Raw genomic sequence first — 6,000 nt, 5'->3', positions numbered from 1 at the left:
CTTCCAGGGCACTTTTGTCTGCGAAGCGAAAAACTACATTCCCCAGACTTGCAAGCACCTTGGGTTCTTTCTCTCGGTGAGCTGTCCTCCCAAGCAGACGTGCCTGGGGTGACATGTGCACGAGCACTCAGGAGTATCCAGGGTGGGGACAGGAATCTTGTTGGTCGGCTGTGGCAGAGGTGATGGCACAACTGAGGTTTCTGCTAGAACCATCCCAGGGGGTGGGTGGGTTTCTCTTGGCATGTGTGGAAGCATGGTTCTCTGAAACTCTTAAAATTTCCACAGACTGCCAACTACCTTGTAGCTTATGTTGATAAAATTAGATGGACTGAATTCTGGTGTCCCTAACTGAGAAATGCGGGGCATACTCTACAATGCTGCTTTCGTAGTAGTACCCCATCGAACATTACCTTACATCATGACTCTCTCACGTAAGACTCTTCTTGGCCAAATACCACTCCAGTCCCTGGGAGATGGTTGTAGCTCCTTCTGCCTTCACATCCACAAGAAGAAACACAAGAATCATCCTATGCCAAGTATGTTATTGGGTCACAGTGGTTGGGCAGAGATTTTGGAGAGGGAAAGCATAAATACTAGAGAATCTGCCTGGAGTATTCTCTCAGGAATCCCCTTTTTACTTCCTTTTTGGACTCCCTTCTGAATCGTCTCCCTTGCCCATCCATGTGGCTGGGGAGTGAGAAGGATTTCGAGACGCCTTCCATTCGGTAGGGGTTTCCAGGATAAAAAAGAGTCACGTAGAATATGAGGCAGGACCCAGGTGAGGGGCTACCTAAGGAGGTCATATGACCTGCCTCTCTCAAGACAAAAGAACTTCTCCCGGGTCCTCTTCAGCCTGGTTTAATTCATCATGGATAGAACTTCCTGGGAGAAATTTACCCCCAAAGCTCATAACACACCCCCAGAGATTTCCCCTGCTTCTCTTCTTAGTGCAGCTCTCTCTCTGAGGACCTTACAGGATTGTAAGAAGCAGAGAAAAGAGTCAAGCATTTGCATATTCTGCTCCTGGTCACCCACCGTCATAAGTAACATATTTGGCCCTTGCCTTCCAACTAGAGTATAAACCACCAAAAGGCAGGAAATATGTCCTGGCTGCACTCATATCACCTTCTTCTATCCACTAATTGTCTAAATACTTGCTGAATAAAGGTATGTAAGACTTTATGCCTTGATAAATTCTCCCGGAGTCAGTTTTTATTTATCACCTGCCGAGAAGACCCATCCCAGAGTTATGCAATTCAGAAATCTGAAAATTCAATGTAGTCCATGTTTACAATGTTTACTCATGGCCTGTGAGAACTATGTCACAGCATCTATTACACCCAAAGTTTTGTATGTAGTTTGTGGATATGCCAAGATTCCAACATAAGAAGAAAAATTAAAACTGGGATTTTTTTTTTTAGTTATAAAAACAGCGATAAGAAATCCAAACCATGTATAAATAATGGATGAGGAGACAAAACTTTTCTTGCATGAACTCTATCGGAGACAAAAATAAAATACTCACATAAATTCTGTGTTATCTTACAATTTTTACTTAATTAGGATCATTTAATTTCTATACATGTTATGAGTTACTACTAATTGATTTGATTACTCCCCAGGAAAATACGATTGCAATAAAAGCCAGTTTGTCCTATTAACCCATTAACCCCTAGCTTCTGTTGAATGTTTGGAATATACAGAACACGTTAAAAGAAAAAGTTAAGAACAAAGACTCCATATTCCTGGATGTTGGATTTACTTGTAGCTCCATGTGCTGAGGCAAATCTGCTCCGTGTCATGGAAAACTACTTCTCTATGCACTTGCGCTGCGTTAATTGATCTTTTAATTGGTTCAGTCAACACTCTAGTCTCTGCACACAACACGTCCTAATTGCTACAGCAGCTGTAGCAATGCTCGGAGCCGAGGGAAGAGCGGAGCATCCAATCAAAGGCTGCTTCTAACAGTCTCTGGCGAGAAGCGGATTGGTCCACACCAGCATGCAGAGAAGCTTGCCTAAATGAAAACAAACACTATCTTTTCCCATCATAGCGAGTATTTATATAGAAATGCATTATAGTAGTCATTTGACCATGTATATGGACATCAAATCATCGCGTTGCATACCTTATATGTATATATACCGTTTTTATTAATAAATAAATAAGTACCTCAAAGAGGGGGGGTGAAGGGGAAAATGGTACAACTGAGTGGGGTATCCAGACGTGGAAAGTGTTAGAAACACTCTCTGTGCCACAAAAGGGCTCATCTCAGTCCTGCCTTTATCCATCCCCTTCTCCCAAGTATCTGTTTGGCTTTTTATCTTATTTTGTTTTTTGTTCTCAAGACCCATTTCTAAATTTATAATGGATAAGAAGAGGGAAATTACATTTATTTCATAGCAAAGAGAGATAGGAGAAATAGAGACTTTTTAAAATGCTCACATTCAGCAGGTGAAGAAATTGAGATTCGAGGAATGTAAATTCCTAAACAGAGGTCCCACGGTCCCAGAGGTAGCAACAGGCTAAAATACAAGTCTGGTGAATTCCTGCAAAGTGCGAAGGAGCACAGATAGTCTGCTACCTATTGTGTCGGAAGAAGGGAAAATAGGAAAACATATGTATACTAGCTTATTTTTACAAAAAGAAACACAGGAAGGAGAAACCAGGAAACCATAAAATTGGGTTACTTACAAAGGGAGGAAGGTGGGAGCAAGGAGGCATACAAGAGGCAGTGATCTGTTATGGGTACATCTCCTGGTTTATTTTATTTCTGAAGGCCTGTTGATGGTCTGCATACTCAAAAAATAAAACAGAATCAGTCCCAATGGAGAGGGAAACAAAAACTAAAATCAAAAGCAAACTGAAAAAAAAAATGAAGATAATTTTAAATGAATACCACACCATGATGAAGAGGGAAATAGAAGAAAGTGAGAAATTGGTAATGAAAACAAGAAGGGAATAAAAGGAAGGAGGAAGGAAGTCCAAATAATATGGAAGCACAGAGTCTGGTTATAGAACCTCAGTTCTGGCTAAGGTGGAGGATTGCAGCAGAATCGCAAACAAATCCCTACCGCTTTTTAAGAGGTTAGTTTCTTGGGGTGTCATTCTGAAATTCTGGAAGTATTTCAGATGAATTAAAGGATTGAGCAAATGTGTCAATGTGCAGCTGCCGATGGGAGCCCGGGTTTTCATGGTGGAAAAAGAAATATACAAATATGTAATGGAAGAAGGCAAGACACAACTCTGTGGTGATAGATGAGCATCAGGGGTAATGGCGTGAACTGATTATTTCTAAAGTTTGTGTGCCATGTAGGTATATTTGCATGTCTGTCTGCTTGCATGTTCATGTACATGCATGTATTTCCTGTCTCGGTCCACTGAAAAGACCAGAAACAAACACTTCAGTAGCAACCAGCACCATGGTGCTCTGATCTTGACATCTAATACCATGCTCTGGATTCATCTCCTAGAAAGAACCAAGCATTGTCAGAGAAACATCTAATTCCAAGGCTGGGGTAGGAAAGGGTCAAGATGACCTAGAAAGTTAAGAAAGTGCTCAAAACATAACGGTGACGTGTCGCAAGGACACAATCACCTGCAGGGGGTTCCCACTGGCCAAATCTGGGACAATTTGAACACCAGAATAATGAGGTTGAGTCGTGAGCTGCTGATAAGTAGAAATTCATGATACATGCTGATGATAAGGAGGTGAATATGTGGGGAAGAAGGGATGGAGCTATTCACAGTAGGATGACTGGTAAATGAAGAGAGGCTATAAGGGACAGAAAATCAGCATTTGGCAATCATCATAGTAAAGACTCAATCAAGCAAAAATCATCCATGGATGCCAAATCTAGGGAGAACTTTTGATGAAGAATGAGATATTTGTGTGGTCTTAAAATGTCATCTCACTGACCGTTAGTTGCAAGGGAGAGAAAATAATTAAATTGTAGAAATATCAAACAACCCCTTAACCAAATGACCCATATTAACATCACCAGTGGGGCTAGATGGCCACTGAGGGTCCTCAGATATGATACCTTGAGAAGGACATAACATCCTGTATGCAAAATTTCAGCATGAAATGCGTGATCTGATCCTAATCACAGGGAAACATCAGAGAAGCCCCAAATGAGAAACATTCTATCACAGGAATGGGGGTGTGGGGCAACCACATTCTTCAAAGGGTTAATGTCCTAGAACACACCAAAAAAAGCACTGCAGAAATATTTCAGATTAAACAGGGAGGCTAAAGAGAGGGATCTAAAGGACATTATTGGGCCAACTGAAAAACTGGAACACAGATGGTAGATTAGATAAAACACTTTATCAATGTTAAAATTACTGAAGTTGATAACTGAATGATGATTATGTAAGACAGTATCCCTGTTCTTTGGAAATAGCACCAGTGAAGAATTTAGGAGGAAAGGGCCACAAATGTATGTAACTTACCCTCAAATTGTTCAGAAAAAAAAGCATGCGTATATGTGCACGAATGCGTGCACACGTGTGTGCGTGTGTGTGCATGTATATGTGGGGGGAGAGCAAAGTAATAAAGCAAATGGGACAAAATGGTGTGTAGGAAAGGGTGTCTGTGTGTTCTTTGTATTATTTTTATTTTCACAACTTGTCTTCCGAACTGAAATTATTTTCAAGGAGCTTGCAAGTGATCCTTGTGCAAATTGAGTTCATCTATAAATGGCCACGATAAAATAGCACAGCATGTGTCGCTGAGTACCCTTACGGATAAATACATGTATATTAACACATCATTTCTGATGTTTCAGGACACATTCCAATTCTCCTCCCGCGCTTTGATTTCCAAACCTTGCCTTCTAATGGGCTGTATCAGAATCCCTGGGATGCTTGTAAATAATGCAACTTCCAGGGACCCAGTCCCCAAAATCGGATACAGAAGGTCTGAGATGGGCATGGGAATCTCTACTGAAAAGAGAAATATCCCTGCCTGCCTGTGATTATGAGCAACCTTTTCTTTACATTGTAACCCCTTCTTTGTGTTTGTGAAGTTGCATCTCAGCGGAGTCGATCCCTCACACTCACGTTCTCTGCTTGTTCCTTTATCCGGAAGATGCCCTCACGGGGCGGGGGGGGGGGGGGCTCCTAACACCTCACCTGCAGCCCTGACAACAGGGCAGTTCATACTGGGGCCCAGCACATCTTCCCTGCAGCATCTCTATGCCCATCTCCCCACTCCAATTGTTCTACCGATTGCCCCGTGGGTCCCTTCTATTCCACCTTGGCTCCTAATGATGCCGGGATCCAATCTGAGCTGTAATCCTAACCTCTGAGCTTCACCAAATAAATAAACTAGCCTCACCAGGAGCTCTGTCATCCTTCCAGGCGTCTCTGTGATGCGGTGTGTGCCAGGTCACCTTCCCTGTTTGTCCTTTCTTTTTTATCAAACCATCTTTATGCGTTGAGGAGTGATGCTACCTCGGTTTCATCTTGCCCACATGTTCATCTCCTCACATCTATCTGAAACGTCTGTCAAGTGAGGTAAAGACAGTTTTGCAAAGGGGAATGCCACCTCAGCTTGCAATCCTCCCTCTAACTGTCTCCTGGGCTTGCTTGATAAACAGTGCTGTTCTATAATGCAAAATAACATTTTGCTGTTGAGGTGTTTTTCCTCCCCACCAAATAGCTCTTAGCCATGCTCAAAAAAGAAAAGAAAGAAAGAAAGAAAAGATGTTATTTTCTTTATTTGAAGTGTTCATTAATTGGTTAAATCCTAGGCTTGTGTGATGTCAATATCCATATCTCTACATTTAATCTCGGAAGGAACAAAGGAGCATCTAAGGAAAGCAGCTACTCAAATGGCATCTCTCTGAGTCACATCGTTCTGCACAAGTGTTTCATGCTGCTTGGCCTCCTGGTAACTGAATTTTTGGTCTTGATAGTGAAGAAGATAATAATGCCAGTCAAGGAAAGGTCAACAGGCTGGCCTAAAAGAGGAAAAAAAAAAAAAGGAAATTTCCT

At 41.8% G+C, this 6,000-nt stretch overlaps 1 long non-coding RNA gene across 1 annotated transcript in view; it reads right to left on the bottom strand.

The window, feature by feature from the left end:
- Positions 1-5,752: 5,752 nt before the first annotated feature.
- LOC135362076 (uncharacterized) overlaps positions 5,753-6,000 on the bottom strand; it is a 41,263-nt gene continuing 41,015 nt past the window's right edge. The window contains exon 5 of the long non-coding RNA XR_010406401.1: positions 5,753-5,966. This is a non-coding gene — a long non-coding RNA (uncharacterized LOC135362076). The remainder of the gene's footprint in view (positions 5,967-6,000) is intronic.

The sequence above is a fragment of the Mirounga angustirostris genome, unplaced genomic scaffold (genome assembly GCF_029215605.1).
Source record: "Mirounga angustirostris isolate CCGP_5_RB_7025 unplaced genomic scaffold, mMirAng1.0.hap1 SCAF_1, whole genome shotgun sequence".
In the NCBI taxonomy this organism is placed as follows: domain Eukaryota; kingdom Metazoa; phylum Chordata; class Mammalia; order Carnivora; family Phocidae; genus Mirounga; species Mirounga angustirostris.
This window is presented reverse-complemented; position numbering and strand designations above follow the sequence as displayed.